General features: G+C 48.5%; 1 non-coding gene and 1 pseudogene across 1 annotated transcript; both read right to left on the bottom strand.

Annotated features, from left to right (window-relative positions):
• Window positions 1–13,004: 13,004 nt before the first annotated feature.
• LOC146802374 (28S ribosomal RNA) lies at window positions 13,005–15,075 on the bottom strand (annotated as a pseudogene).
• Window positions 15,076–15,528: 453 nt separating this feature from the next.
• Window positions 15,529–15,682, bottom strand: LOC146802373 (5.8S ribosomal RNA). Its single transcript, XR_014968423.1, has one exon. It is a non-coding gene; the product is annotated as a 5.8S ribosomal RNA (ribosomal RNA).
• Between the last annotated feature and the right edge of the window lie 1,106 nt (window positions 15,683–16,788).

Raw genomic sequence — 16,788 nt, 5'->3', positions numbered from 1 at the left:
TCTCTCAATATATCTTCTAGCCCAACTTTCTGACTCATCTCAAAATTCTTTCTACTATTTCCAATGCACTACCCTATTTCTCACCCAATACATCTATCAATATATCCTCAACATCCACTCTCTCATTTATCCAAAACCCATACCACTACTATGATCCCCAAAAATAACCCTTTCCAGACTCTCCCCTACTTTACCCCATCCTTGCATCATCTGACACCTCCTTTACTACACTGATCCCCAAAACAAACCTCTAACCGTCTAAACCCTTCCCTCTGACTCGTCCCCTCCACAACCCCCTTTTTACTCATCCAAAAGCCTCCTCCTACTGCTATGACCTAAAAAATATATAACTAAATCCTTCACTCTTCTATCCCTCCACTATCCTTTTCAATCAAATAACAGACTAACATGTTTACTTCTCAAATTTCATATTCACTATACTAATTCACCACTAATCCTTTATGGGTTCCGGAGTAGTGTGCTACTCGCCAAGAAAGCGCTTCAACACCCCATCAGGTTTACAAGTGCTATATAAATGCAAACCTTTTTCCTTTTTCAACCCCACTCCAACCCTTCTCAATCCAAATAACTGACTAACATATCCACCACTCAAATTACTTTCATATTTTACTATACTAATTCAACCCTAATCCTTATGGGTTCCGGAGTAGCGTGCTACTCGCCAAAAAAAAGCGCTTCAAAACCCCATCAGGGGTAGCAAGCGCTATATAAATACAAACCTCTTTTCCTCTTTCCTGCTGCCTACCCTCCTCTATCCAAATAACTGAATAAAATATCCACCACTCAAAAATTACTTCATATTTCACTATACTAATTTTCAACACTAATCCTTTATGGGTTCCGGAGTAGCGTCCTACTCGCCAGAAAAGCGATTCAACACCCATCAGGGGTAACAGGTGCTATATGAATGCAAACCTTTCTTCCCCTTCTATCCCTCTGCTATCCTTCTCACTCCAAATAACTGACTTATATCCACCACTGAAATTACTTTCTTATTCCACCATACTAATTCACCACTAATCCTTTATGGGTTCCGGAGTAGCGTGCTACTCGCCAACAAAAGCGCTTCAACACCCCATCAGGGGTAACAAGCGCTATATACATTTTTTTCCTCTTCTATCCTTCTTCTATCCTTCCAAATCCAAATAACTGACTAACCGATCCACCACTTAAATTACTTTCATATTTCACAAAAATAATTCAACACTAATCCTTTATGGGTCCCGTAACTCGCCGACAAAGCGCTTCGAATCACGTCACGGGTAGTAAGTGATATATATAAATGCAATTACTATACAATACAATCTAAACATTCTATCATTAAAGCATTCAATAGAACAGAGAACAGATTTGGGGATTGTAGGCAAGTGCCTAAATGTACATCTAGTAATGAGCAAATACATGGCTGCTAAATAGGGATGTCTCTTTTTGGCGTTCATGGACCTCAGCGCAGCTTTCAATAATGTATCAAGGGGAAGCTGTGGAATTTGCTGATAAATAAGGGCGCCAATCCCAAAATCATTCCTCTGCTATATCAGCTGCATGCGGATGTAGAAGTAAGCTTTAGGTTTGAGCCAAACGAGCAATGCACACCGTTTATAAACTATGTGCTATGTGCTGGCCCCCCTCCTTTTTAGCTTATACATCAATGACTTATCTGATTTTCTGATTGATGCCGCATTTGACCCCTCTAGGATTGGCACCCGAAAGTTACCTGTACTCATGTATGCTGATGACTGGGTGCTCATGGCTAGAACGGGGAGGGGACTCCAGAAGCTATTAGACACCTTTCAGGTTTTCATGTCTGATCCAGGCCTCTCCACAAACAAAGCTAAATCTAGAGCCATGGTGTGTTATGCCATGGTATTGAGATTTATGCAGCACACAGCTACTCCAAGGAGTGTCCCGGCGCTAGACAGACATAACGGTACCTACAGAGATGACCTATGCAGCTTTTCCTAAAAGCAATGAGATCACCAGTTGTGGTAGTTCCACAGGGAGTTTGTTCCATGTAACCGGCCCCAGGTGGGAAAAGGATCTGCTGCTCATTCTAGGTCAGCAAATTTGTGGCACTTTAGCCAAGTGTTCAGAAGGAGAGAGTAGAGTTCTAGCAGGGACATAGTCATGAATCCTCTCTCTCCGATAGCCGGCCCGTGAACCATGCAGGGCTTTGTGAACCAGGGCCAAGGATTTAAACAATATTCTTTTTTTATTGGAAACAAAATGGAGGGCCTTCAGATGTGTGATATATGTGTTCTCAGATGGAGCTTGAGACCACCTGAAGTCTGCCAAGGAGATATTCCAGAAGGCTTACGTAGAGACCATTCCCGTAATCCAATTTAGAGGTTATTAATACTTGAATTACCATTCTCTTGGAAGACTCTGACAAAAGAGGCATGAATCTTTTAAGCATCCAAAGCTTCCCAAAGCAGGAACCTGTCGGAGCCTGAATCTATGGTTGAAAGGAAAGGGCATTATCAAATTTGATGCCTAAGTTCCTTATTGAGCCTTGTTGAGGGCCCGGAAATGGGGTGTCCTTCGGCCAGAAAGATCTCCAAAGGGTAGGGAGAGATGAACCGAAGATCACAATACCGGTCTTCTCCGGGTTGCATTTTAGCTGATTAATTTCCAGCCACTGGAACATCTTATAGAGTCAGTTTTTAATACGTTCCCTGGCAAATTCTTCTCCCTTACCACAGGAGTAGACAAGGTGGGTATCATCTGCATAAGAAATCACTTTAGCTTCCAAAGCTTCTGACAATACCGCCAGAGGTGTAAGATATACATTAAATAGAGTAGGGCTTTAAACCAAACCCCTGAGGTGCACCAACCGTAGTTTACGCGCCTTGGAAGAGAAAGGAGGCATCCAAACCTCTTGGTTTCTTTCATCCAGAAAAGAGGTGAGCCAGTTTAGGAGAGTCTACTTGATCCCAATTGCCAGCAGCCTTCGGTGAGGGAAGGTATTGAAAGCTGCCGATAAGTCTAGCATGATCAAGATGGCCTAGCCTCCTGTGTCCAGGGTGCCTCTTACATATTCCACAACTTCTAAAAGCACTGTTTCTGTATTAAAGTGAGGCCTGAAACCTGACTGGCTAAGATGTAGGAGATTATTCTCCTCCAGAAATTGTGACAATTGGGCATTGACCGATTTTTCCAATATTTTGGAAAAAGCAGGGAGAAGAGAGATGGGTCTATAGTTAGCAGGTGTATTCGGGTCAGCTGTCGGTTTTTTAAGTAGTGGAATGACTTTTGCTCTTTTGCAATGGGCCGGGATCTAGCCAGATTGTAAAGAGATGTTTTATACTCTGTTTACAATCTGGTTAATGAGCTGGGCTGTTTTGATCAGCAGTGCGGTAGGGCATGAATCGGAAAGGGAACCCGTCTTCAAACTCTTAATAACAGCCAAAGAGTCCTTTTGGGGCAAAAGACAGAATTTATCAAGGGTTGGACCCTCTGTGGTAGTAGAAACCTGTGTTCTCTCTGAATGTATCATTGTTGATTGCCCTTCTATGGTAAGAGGATAGGGAGAGGATGGAGCCTAACGGCTAGGGCGGTCGATCTCAAATCTGGGGAACCGGGTTCAAGTCTCAGCAATGACGCTCAACATCCTGTGATTCTGTGCAAATCGCTTAATCTCCCTGTGCCTAACAAAAATGAATGTGTCCTTGCGTAAGCAACTGATGCTCATGTAAAGCGCTCTGATACCCGATACCTTTGGGTCAAGTTCGCGCTATATAAAACTCCAGAAGAAAAAAGAAGAGAAGATTTGCCTGGATGGTGGAGATTTTATTATGAAGACCTAGTTCCAGCTCATCGCACCATTCTGCCGAACGTTGGCAATCTCTGGAGATGGCCTCAGGACTGAAAAAGGATTTCACAATTTAAAAAAACTCCTTAGATTTAATGCCTGCTTCAACAATTTTCTTTTCAAAGAAGACTTTTTTAGCTAGATGTACCTCTAAGTGATAGTCCTTCAGTGCTAGCTTATAAACCATTTTATCCTCTAAGCTGTAGTTGTGTCTCCCTTTCCTTTCAAGATTTTTACATTGTTTTTTTCTTGATCTAAGGGCCTCATTGAACCAAAGAGCTGTTGGTTTAGTACTACGAGGATGACGTGCAGAAATAGGGGCTAGCTCATTAATAGTACCTTAGATCCAGTCATCCGATTCGAGGGAACCAGAAAGGCCCTGTTTATTTGCTTCAAGTGCTTGAATGTGGTACCCCCCCCCCGAAGTAGGCTAATCCCTTTTCATATCAATGGTACCACTCTTAAATGCATATACATGCTTACCTTCCTGGGGCTTCCATTTGACAGTATGAGTACTTGAAAGCACTTGAGGAATGTGAGGGTAACGTAGTTTGAACAAGCCACAGCCTCTGTTCAAATATGCCGCCAGATTAGATGCTGCCTTTACCATATATAAATCTAGGCCGATACCGATTGCCACCTATGGTGCTGAGGTGTGGGGCTACACCGACCACTCTCAACTGAAAATTAGCGAAAATAGGTTTCTGCAAAGTTTTCTGTCACTTTCCTGCAATGTTCCTTCTATAATAATGTTGGAAATACCAAACAAAGTAAAGCTTGAGTAAATTGTAAAGAAGACTGCAGGTAGTCCATGGACGTATTCGAATAACATTTATTTCACAAAAACAGCACAATGTGCATACAGCAAGGATCAAGCAGTACAATGGGGTACAAACCGCTCACCATGCATATATTCTCCCTGATACCTTTTCAAACCCCGCATCCTCCCCTACCCGAGCCAGCAGTTTACCACCCGTTGATGCCTCATATGAAAAAGGCATCATACTAAATGGCATAGCAACTGCTTGCTACAGCAATAAGGATGACAAGAGCGCGTGGACAATCGCTCTTGTGTCACCCTCACAGCTAGAAGATAAACACAATCAGAAAATGCGCACACACGCATGTAACACACCATCCCCCTCCCTTTATTTTTTGTTCTCTTCTTTACTTTATGTCAAAACAGTTTTGGAATCTTGCAGGTAGACGCCTTGCCCTCAACTTTCTGGATACATGCCTAGTTATAACTGGCTCTATACTTTTACTGCAATCCCCTTCCTTCACATACAAAAACACATTACTGCCACAGCTACTCAGGCTGTCCATCCCCCCCTTGAAAAATGGCATTCTATTAAGATTCCATACTCTTCCTCCACCTATACGAACAGCATTCTTGAAAACTTGAATGACCCGAATAGGATCAGACCAAGTATTGCCCCCCTTTCCTCCAGTACTGGGTTTGCGAACACAAATGAAGTAACCAACTTCCACCCTTTGTCTGCTCGCACAGCCCCTCCTTTCTCTAAGTTCTTATTTCATCTTAAGTTTATACTCCTCCATTTTGCGCCAAATTCCCACAAATTCTAATTCGGCAACCTCATTGACCTTGTTCTTTTTCATCCTTAACCACCAAGGTACTAACCTGGAATCCGGCTTACGTCCCCTCAATAATTCAAAAGCACTTACTGGGGTGATAGAATTGGGAGACATTCTATAAGCCAAAAGCATAGATTGCAAAGCGTTTCTCCAATTGAGACCACCCTTAATAGACAGTTGTATAGCTTCCTTGACCACACGGTTAAACTTTTCTACCTGACTGTTTACTTCAGGATGGAAAACAGCAATCATCCTATGTGTCACACCACAACTTATAAAGAAATCTTCCATGTTTTTACTAGTAAATTGCGGACCATTGTCAATAACTATTTTATGGGAAATACGTTCTCTACATAAACCTTAATCTAAAAACACTATCACCCTTTCAGATGTAACTTCTCTCAACATCTTGACCTCTGGCCACTTGGAGTAGTAGTCAATTAATACAATTCCACATGCCTCTTGTTTGTGTAAAACAGCAAACGGACCAATGATGTCAATCCCTAACTTACGTCAAGGTGCCTCAGGTAGCTCAATAGGTTGTGGATCAGCGCCTAAGGATTTGTCACTGAGAGTGCATTTGCTACACAGTCTCACTTGGTGTTCAACATAACTATCAATACCGGGCCACCAAAAATGTTCTTTAGTTCGCCTCCTGTTGCTTGGGATTCCCTTGTGGCCCTCATGAGCTAAGTCAATAATTTTCTCTCTTTATTTAAATGGAGGTACAAATTTGTCACCCCTGATAATAATACCATTTTCAATCGCCAACTCTTCCCGTACTTTAAAATACCGCATAATGTCACCACTCATTTCCCTCTCTTCAGGCCATCTATGTAAAATACAATGTAGTAGTAATTTGAGTTCATTATCTCTTTCCATTTCCTCCATCCATTTTCCTTCGTGTACTATAACAAATGGGTCACCAATCATGTTTATGTCTTTTAATGTCAAACAACTTCACAATCTTCCTTGTCCACCTCTTCATGTTCACTATAAGATAAAGGCAATCTAGACATGCAGTCAGCATTTATATTGTCTCTCGCATTCACAAATTCTAACTGACATTGAACATTTTGTAGTCTGGAGGCCAACCTAGCGGACATGGTGCGGCCTCCTCCTGGTCCCATCATGTGAATCAAGGGTTTATGGTCTGTCTTAATAATACATTTATTGCCCCCACAAAAAGGTTCTGAAATGTTCAGCACCCCAAACACAAGCTAGCAATTCTCATTCAATTACAGAATAATTACCTTCTGCATCTCTTAAGGCTCTGGAAGCGTATGCAACAATCCATTCTCTGTCATTGTCTCTCTGCATTAACACCCCTCCCTGTCCATTATTGCTGGTGTTGACCATAACTACACATTGTTTGCAAACAATGAAGGGTCTCAAACAAGGAGCATTCACAAAAAATTCTTTCAGACGGGTAAATGCAAATGTCATTTCTTCAGATCAACTAAATTTTGCATTCTTTTTTAGCAAACATCTGAATATCTCCACCTTAGGAATACATTTTGCATAAAACTCTATTAGACCTAGAAATGCTACTAATTGCTCCTTAGAGCTTGAAACTGGAGCCTTGATGATGTTATCCACATTACTTAATACCATTCCCACGTATGTTGTGCCCTAAATATTCCACTTCTAATTTCCTGAACCTACATTTGCCCACACGTAATTAACGTCTTCACCTTTTCATGACAAGGCAGAAAGGACCTTTTTCAGATTACAGTCATGATCTTTATTATAGATATACAGAAAGAAGGGAGAGGCAATGCTATAATGACCAAAGAGTTAATCTCTTTCATTCATCACAGACAATGACAGAATAAATGATTTCTGTAGCCGCAAATGTTCTTAGTCTTTTTTTATTTCAGTTTTGTATGTATAGCAGCAAAACAGCCAACGCGTTTCACCCTTTCAGGCTTCTTCAGGGCTGTGAAACAATATACAAAAATTCAATATAAAAATACTTTATCTAACACTTTTATTCTACACCATCATAATACATACACATACAAAACACTATTTACAATTAAAAGAAAAAAGAGTGACCAAGTTCTGTTGTACAAACAGTATACATGTTTTGATATCATAACAGCAAAATATCAGGAAATGGAAAAAAGGGGAGGAGAACAAACCACGTTTCAAAATACACAATGTATCTGGGATGTATAACGTCTCATATAATTAAATGCCAATGTGCACGTTACCTTGGAGAAAGAAGAAAAAGAACTGACTTCATACAATGTATTAAAAATACTAATACTGTATTTCTATATGAGATCACTGAGATCACAAATGTCAACTGTATAAGGATACTACTCATTATGTTAAGTATCCACCAACTATAATGTTTCGCAGAGTCTTCGGCTCGGAGTTTCCCGATACTCATTCTAGACACTTTCAAATTTTAGGATATACACTTTTATAATTCTAGAGGATGAGAGAAACAATATTTCATTGATTTGAAACAGTGCATAGTGCAAAGAAAAGTTCCAAAGGCAAATCTGAATTTCAACAGAGTGACACATATTTCCTTGTCCCACTTCAACAAAGAAACAGTAATTAATACCTAATAGTATCAAAGTTACTGTAGGTACATATTCTGGTCCACGTTCCTCTTTCCAATTCAGCAAGTCCTACTACCACACCAATAAGTGAATGCGCTCAATCGCCCAATCTAGACCTGAGATGATCTTTATTATCCTTTCCAAAAACAAGCATGTTATCCTGGAATGCCACAGTGCCAGTTACGCCCTCAAGGGTTTCTTTCATGAGCCTCTGAAACACTGAAGCTGCATTGGCCAACCCAAAAAAAAGCATGCAACAGAATTTGAATAAATCTTCAGGTGTAATAAAAGTAAGTCATATTCTTGGGATCATCATCAAGGATAACTTGGTGGTATGCACTGGTAAGATCAATACAGGAAAACACTTTTGCTCCTGCTAAGGTGAAAAACATTTTGTGTAAATTGGGAAGGGGATGGACATCAACCCAAATGACACTATTGAGACTGCGCAAGTAAACACACAAACTCAATTCACCAGAATGTTTTACCACAATCCTCACCGGATATACCCATGGTGATGATTCCACTGGTTCAATAATGTTTTTGTTGCACATAAAATGTAAAATTTCCTTAAGTTTTCCTCTATAGGATAAGGGTACATTTCTAACTCTGTGACAAATAGGGATAGCACCCTCTATGAGTTTGATGCAGTGTTAGAATCCCTGATATTCTCCTAATTGTTTACTGAACACCTTAGGAAATGATGTTTATAATTTTGGAATAAATTCAGCAATATTGTCACCGTTGATAGTGTAAGAACCAATGGCAAACACTTGGGGATTGGCTCTGGGATTTAACTTTATTCCCATTTCCTCCTGGTGTGGCCATCCTAATAATGATTGTCCTTTCCTTGCTATATAGACTTTGCCAAATGTGTGGCGTCCTGTGAATTCTAAAGTAGCCAAAAAGTATCTTACCAAATACATTTTGTGACCAGTGTAACCTCACGGAGCAATAACAGAAGAAATTTAACACTTATCTGGCCAGTTCTTCTTAACAATATCAAGAGAAATAATGGTATGCCAAACACACCAATCTACTAGTACATGTATGCTGATGCCATTAATATTAACATCACACAAATTAAATTTAGTCATCTTTTCATCCACGCAAATGTTGAGGACAGTGTTAACATTTTCTTCATAATAATCATTCATACATTCGTTGTCTTCATAACCCTGGATGAGATTCACTCTTTTAGGCGCTGATTGACAAACTCTACTCAAATGCCCTTTCTTGCCACATCTAGAACACATTTTATCAGCTGCCTTGCATATTTTTGCATTGCATAAATGATTACTACAACCACATCTGTAGCATAGGTTGACATTCCTCCTGACATCTTGTTTTATCCCTCTATACTTATCTTGTGCATTCCTTTGTATGACATCATTCTTAGGTGAATAGCACCTCCTTGCATTCTCAGAATATTTAGACACAATATGTACCTCATTTTTCTCAATACCTCTTATTTCTTGTACAAACATGTCTGAGTTCTCAATAGCTTTTGCAATGTTATTAGCAGCATTTAAATACATGTCAGAAGATGTCCAAAATCTTTCTTGAAATTAGTTCTCATTACAATCTGATCCATTAAGGCCTGCTCAGATGAGATATGCTGAAAATCGCATGTGACCACAAAAGATCTCAAAACAGAAACACACTCCTCAATAGGCTCATCGATATGTTGCTTCCTAGAGTAGAATATAAACCTCTTCATAACTATATTGGTTTTCTTACTATTCTCAGAGCTAATTGTTTAGATGCATATTGATATACATTAATATTACTTGGGTTGATTAAGACAGGTAATTTTTTAAATTATTTTAACTAGGGGTGGGCAGAAAACTCTGCTCCCCGGCCCGGTCCCTGCTTCTGAAAGCAGCCAGACCGGGGAGCAGGACGGTGGGCTCCAACACCCGGGGCCCGCCAGACGGAGCACGAGCCCCGGGCCCGGTCCCAGCTTCTGAACCCTAGCCAGGCCGAGGAGAGCCTCCCCGGGCCCCGGTGGATCCCCATCCCCAGCGCCCGGACCCCCGGCTGGCTTGCAGGACGGGTGGCTCCCGCACCCTGGGACCCTGGGATGGAGCACGAGCCCCAGGCCCGGTCCCAGCTTTCGAAACCTAGCCAGGCTGGGGAGAGCCTCCCCGGGCCCCGGTGGACCCCCGTCCCCAGGACCCGGACCCTCGGCTGGCTTGCAGGACGGGGGGCTCCCACACCCTGGGGCCTGCTAGACGGAGCACGAGCTCGGGCCCGATCCCAGCTTCCGAACACTAGCCAGGCCGGGGAGAGTCTCCTCGACCCTGGTGGACCCCCGTGCCCAGCGCCCGGACCCTCGGCTGGCTTGCAGGACAGGGGGCTCCAACACCCCGGGGTCTGCTGAACAGAGCACAAGCCCCGGGCCCGGTCCCAGCTTCTGAACCCTAGCCAGGCCGGTGAGAGCCTCCCCGGGCCCCGGTGGACCCCGTCCCCAGCGCCAGGACCCTTGGCTGGCTTGCAGGATGGGGGGCTCCCGCACCCTGGGACCCTGGCACCGAGCACAAGCCCCGGGCCTGGTCCCAGCTTCCGAACCCTAGCCAGGCCGGGGAGACCCGCCCCGGGCCCAGGTGGACCCCCGTCCCCAGCACCCGGACCCTAGGCTGGCTTACAGGACAGGGGGCTCCCGCACCCTGGGACAGAGCACGAGCCCTGGGCCCGGTCTCAGCATCTGAACCCTAGCCAGGCAGGGGAGAGCCTCCCCGGGCCCAGGTGGACCCCCGTCCCCAGCGCACGGACCCTCGGCTGGCTTGCAGGACGGGGAGCTCCCGCACCCCGGGGTCCACCAGATGGAGCACGAGCCCTTGGCCCGGTCCCAGCTTCTGAACCCTAGCCAGGCCGGGGAGAGTCTCCCTGGGCCCCTGTGGACCCCCGTCCCCAGTGCCCGGACCCTTGGCTGGAACCAAGGAGGGTTAGGCCCAGGACACATCTTCTCCCTGACGGCCTGCCTGGGGGTGCCCATTTTTCTCTACAGAACTCTGGGGAAGGACAAAAGTTAGAGATAGCCCAGCAGGCTGGCAGGCCGGCCATCTGTTCATCCAGCCTGCAGGGCCATCTGGTCACCCGACCCGCAGGGCCATCTGGTCACCCGGCACGCAGGGCCATCTGATGGCCCGGCTCGCAGGGCCATCTGGTCGACCGGCCCACAGGGCCATCTAGTCACCCGGCCCGCAGGGCTATCTGGTCATGCAGCCAGGTGACCAGATGGCCCGGGACGACCCAGAGCCCAGATGGCCTGGGAGGGTGCCATACCTAGTCGCCCTTGCAATCCGGCTGAGGGTGGACAGGCGCTCCCAGGCAGCCGCTCGGGAGGCTCCTTCCCCTGGGCTGCCGCTGTTCGCCTCCCTGCTCGACTTGCCCGACGTCGCTATGAACGCTTGGCCGCCACAAGCCAGTTATCCTTGTGGTAACTTTTCTGATACCTCCTGCTTGAAACCCAAAAAGTCAGAAGGATTGTGAGGCCCCGCTTTCACGGGCTGTATTCATACTGAAAATCGAGATCAAGCGAGCTTTTGCCCTTCTGCTCCGCGGGAGGTTTCTGTCCTCCCTGAGCTCGCCTTAGGACACCTGCGTTATCGTTTGACAGGTATACCGCCCCAGTCAAACTCCCCATCTGCCTCTGTCCCCAGAGTGGGTTGGGCCCGGTGGGCGCCGGGCGCATGGAGCCAGAAGCAAGAGCCCCACGGGGCTCGCCCCCCGCCTCACCAGGTAAGTGGAAAAACTAGAAGAGTAGTGGTATTTCACCGGTGGCCCGAGGGCCTCCCACTTATCCAACACCTCTCATGTCTCTTCACAGTGCCAGACTAGAGTCAAACTCAAAACAGTCTTCTTTCCCCGCCGATTCTGCCAAGCCCATTCCCTTGGCTGTGGTTTCGCTAGATAGTAGGTAGGGGCAGTGGGAATCTTGTTCATCCATTCATGCGCATCACTAATTAGATGACAAGGTATTTGGCTATTTCTGTACCACCTCGCGGTGGCTAATTCTGGGTTATTATGCTGCCTATCAGCGTCAAATCAGATTTGCTTCCAACAACACAACATTCGTTCGCTCCGGAGTACAGCCACACTAAACGCTGTCCTCACTGGAACTGGGATCACGTATAGGCCAGAGATAGTACACCCTGCAGTACTATCTTCTTCTGCTACGGAGGGTGAACTAAGGCTATAACGTGATCTAAATCGTTGTTGCTTGATGCATTTTTTGAAGCGGGTGCTGGTTTGTCAAATTTGGTGAGGAGGTTAATGATTTCTGGAAAAGACAGCACCTCCTTATGCCATCTTAAAGGGGTTTTTTAATCTCCAGGAACTACCCCATCTGGAATTGTGTTTGTTTGCTTCGCCATTTTTCACTATCACGCTTGCTGCCATGAAGGAACCTTGTTTGGCCTGTCTCTATAGCCTTCTCTACGCAGAGTCTAGCACTATAGAGGCAGTTACCGGCTGGACCACTGGGAGGTAAAGGCCACTACAACCGAGAATAGGTTAAGAGAGTCATAGTTACTCCCGCACCTTAAGAGACTCATAGTTACTACCGCCGTTTACTCGCACTTCATTGAATTTCTTCACTTTGACATTCAGAGCACATTCAGAGCACTGGCCAGAAATCACATTGCGTCAACCCCCGCCTCGGGCCTTCGCGATGCTTTGTTTTAATTAAACAGTTGGATTCCCCTGGTCGCACCAGTTCTAAGTCAGCTGCTAGGTGGCGGCTGAGGCAAATCGCAGGCACCGCGCCCCCGGGGAGGGAGCACGGGGAGAGGCGACCACCACAGCTGGGGCGATCCACAGGAAGTGCCTGGCTCGCATCCAGAGTCGCCGCTGCCCTGGAGGGAGGCGCCTTGTCCAGCCGTGGCACGCGCCCATCCCCGCTTCGCACCCCAGCCCGACGACCCGGCCCTTAAAGCCAATCCTTATCCCGAAGTTACGGATCTGACTTGCCGACTTCCCTTACCTACATTGTTCCAACATGCCAGAGGCTGTTCACCTTGGAGACCTGCTGCGGATATGGGTACGGCCCGGAGCGAGATTTACACCATCTCCCTTGGATTTTCAAGGACCAGCGAGAGCTCACCGGACGCTGCCAGAACCGCAACGCTTTCCAAGGTTCGGGCCCCTCTCTCGGGGTGAACCCATTCCAGGACGCCCTGCCCTTCACAAAGAAAAGAGAACTCTCCCCGGGGCTCACGATCGTTTGTGTTACCGCACTGGATGCCGCGAGGGCGCCCATCTCCGCCACTCTGGGTTCGTGGATCTGAACCCGACTCCCTTTCGATCGGCCGAGGGCAAAGGAGGCCATCGCCCGTCCCTTCCCAATGGCGCGCGCCCATCTCTTAGGACCGACTGACCCATGTTCACATGGAACCCTTCTCTACTTCGGCCTTCAAAGTTCTCGTTTGAATATGTGCTACTACCACCAAGATCTGCACCTGCGGCGGCTCCACCCGGGCCCTCGCCCTGAGCTTCAGTGGGCACGGCAGCAGCCCTCCTACCCATCGCGGCTTAGCCCCCGCGGCTCTCAGCGCCGGCGACGGCCGGGTATGGGCCCGACGCTCCAGCGCCATCCATTTTCAGGGCTAGTTGATTTGGCAGGTGAGTTTTTACACACTCCTTAGCTGATTCCGACTTTCATGGCCACCGTCCTGCTGTCTATATCAACCATTACCTTTTCTGGGGTCTGATGAGCATTGGCATCGGGTGCCTTAACCCGGCATTTGGTTCATCCCGCAGCGCCAGTTCTGCTTACCAAAAGTGGGCCACTAGGCACTCGCATTCCATGCCCGGCTCCACGCCAGTGAGCCGGGCTTCTTACCCATTTAAAGTTTGAGAATAGATTGAGATCGTTTCGGCCCCAAGACCTCTAATCATTCGCTTTACCAGATAAAACTGGGGGCTCCGAGCGCCAGCTATCCTGAGGGAAACTTCGGAGGGAACCAGCTACTAGATGGTTCGATTAGTCTTTCACCCCTATACCCAGGTTGGATGACCGATTTGCACGTCAGGACTGCTACGGACCTCCACCAGAGTTTCCACTGGCTTCGCCCTGCCCAGGCATAGTTCACCATCTTTCGGTGCCTATCACACACGCTCATGCTCCACCTCCCCGACGGAGCAGGCGATACGGAAGCGCGGCACGATCCCACCTCAGCCGGCACGCGCCGGCCCTCACCTTCATTGCGCCACATGGTTTTGCTCGCCCTCCGACTCGCACACGTGTTAGATTCATTGGTCCGTGTTTCAAGACGGGTCGGGTGGGTAACCAACATCGCCACAGACCCCTGGCGCCTGGCGTGGGCCTCCCCCCCGACAGCGCGACATGGTCGGGGCGCACTGAGAACACCCGCCCCAGTCGACAGTCGTGCCACGAGCAGGGGGCCCCGTCCCCCTTTCCCCGCCCCGGCGCACCCCAAGGGACAGCCGGGGGAGGGGGCAGAGGCGGTTGAATTTTCCTTGGCCCCGCGGACATGGCAAAGCTGCTGCCAGGGGGGCTGTAACACCCTCAGCCGGAGCAGAGGGCCACCTACCGCCCGAAGCCTTCCCAGCCAACCCAGTGCGCCACACGGCCACGGAGGAAGTACGCCCTGTGGGGGCCGGGTGAGGCCCGGGCGCCAGTCCCACGGAGGGGATCCGGAACTCCCAGGCCACCGACCTTCCCGCCGTGTTGAATCCTCCGGGCGGACTGCACGGACCCCACCCATTTACCTCTCAACGGTTTCACGCCCTCTTGAACTCTCTCTTCAGAGTTCTTTTCAACTTTCCCTTACGGTACTTGGCTATCGGTCTCGCACCCGTATTTAGCCTTAGATGGAGTTTACCACCCACTTTGGGCTGCATTCCCAAGCAACCCGACTCCGAGAAGACCCGAACCCGGCGCGCCGGAAGCTGCTACCGGCCTAACACTGCCCGCGGGGTGAGCCTTGGTCAGAAGGACTTGGGCCCCCTGAGCGACGCCGGGGAGTTGGTCTTCTGTATGCCACATTTCCCGTGCCCACCGCCAGGCGGGGATTTGGCGCTTGGCTCTTAGTAATATGCTTAAATTCAGCGGGTCGCCACGTCTGATCTGAGGTCGTAGTCGGAAGAAAACGTCAGAGCGTCGGGGCGAGCCGCCGGGGAAGGCCAGGACCCTGCCGGAGCAGGGGCCTGGCGACCCAACAGCACGTGTGCCCTATTTCCCCAGATCAGATCTGGAGGGGGGTTGCTCTTCCCAGGAAGCCGGCCGCAGAGGTGGGCACCCAAGGCGCGTGCGCACGGGCAGCCGGTGGGACACCACAGACAGCCACGCGCGGCATGCAGCCAGGCGCCCTGGGACGGGCCTGGGGCAGACCGGTCGCCAGACCCCTTCTCGGGGCTGGGTGCGCTGGCTGCGTACCTCCGCGGCAGGACCCAGCGAGAACCCTGCCACGGGCGATCGTGGGGGGACGAAGGGAAGCGGAGCTAACCCTGCGACGGCCCCAGCTGCGCCCTGGGGAAACCCCGGGGCAATTGACAATCGAGTGAGCCTCAGACAGGCGTAGCCTCGGGAGGAACCCGGGGCCACAAGGTGCGTTCAAAGTGTCGATGATCAATGTGTCCTGCAATTCACACTAATTCTCGCAGCTAGCTGCGTTCTTCATCGACGCGGGAGCTGAGTGATCCACCTCCAAGAGTCACAGGCAACTTTTCGAAAGCGTTCGTCCACCTGCAGGCGCAGGAGAGGCGGGAGGAAGGTGATGCCGTCCGTCCACCGCCTGCGCGGCAGACGGCCCAGGTGCCGCGTACAAGGCTTCCCCTCTGGGAGTCAGACTGCACTGTTGGGAGACAAAAAACATTACCAGGTGCTCGGCCTGGGAGTCCCCCCGCCACACATCCACCCGCGGGCGAGGAAGGGGTCTCCCAGTGCGACGGGAGCAGGCAGCCCTGCAGCCACCGGTACGTCCTGGAGTAACCAGGAGGGACCACGCGAGTCTTCAAACCCCTTGGCCCGGCCGCACGGGACCGGATCGAACCTGGTACCTGGCAACGAGGGAGGGTTGTTCCACCTGTGTAGGAGAGTAGGGTCTGCTTCCTATGGTCACCCCCACTTTTTGCTTTTGCTTCACTGGTTTTCGACTTAGATGTGGCTGTGGGCCTGCTAATCAGACCCACAGCCCAGCTGTTCTCTCTCTAAATTCACACTATGTACTTTAGGTACATAACCCAATTGGTAAGGATCACCCTATAGGGCCCTGTACAGTGTACCTTAGGTACCCAGGGCATGGGTGTACCCTAGGCCTACCAGGGGCTGCAGCATGTATTATGCCACCCCTGGCTGGCTTCCCATCATGACACAACTGGCCGATCACTCAGCTGGGGCAAGGTCGTGTAATCACCCCTTGCTTAGGTATAGTATTCCTATACCTACCTTATATATAGACACATGGGTAACCTTTTAGTCACTCCTTTGGCAGGCCTTAACAATCCTGAAGGCAGAGTGCTTGGTAACATGTGAGATGGTGCTCTAGCATGAGCTGAGCCTGTCTGCAGCTTTCGGAACCATGTCCTTATAGCTATTCTATGATATCGCCTGCCATATACTCTTAAAGTGCCTTATAATCCTCGCGGTTATGGTAACCATGGTTTGGCTTTATCAAAACATGTCGTGTAAGGTGTCTAACACTTTGAAATACTACCCCCACACCAATTCTGGTGATGAGGATAGTATTCCCCCCTTCTAGAGGGAGAAGACATGTTGAAGACCTACTACCCGGTTAAAGTTAACCAGAGCCCCAGCATCAC

This window comes from Triturus cristatus, chromosome 8, assembly GCF_964204655.1.
Source record: "Triturus cristatus chromosome 8, aTriCri1.1, whole genome shotgun sequence".
Classification (NCBI taxonomy): domain Eukaryota; kingdom Metazoa; phylum Chordata; class Amphibia; order Caudata; family Salamandridae; genus Triturus; species Triturus cristatus.
The sequence above is the reverse complement of the archived record's forward strand: the minus strand, read 5'-3'. Positions and strand labels throughout refer to the sequence as shown.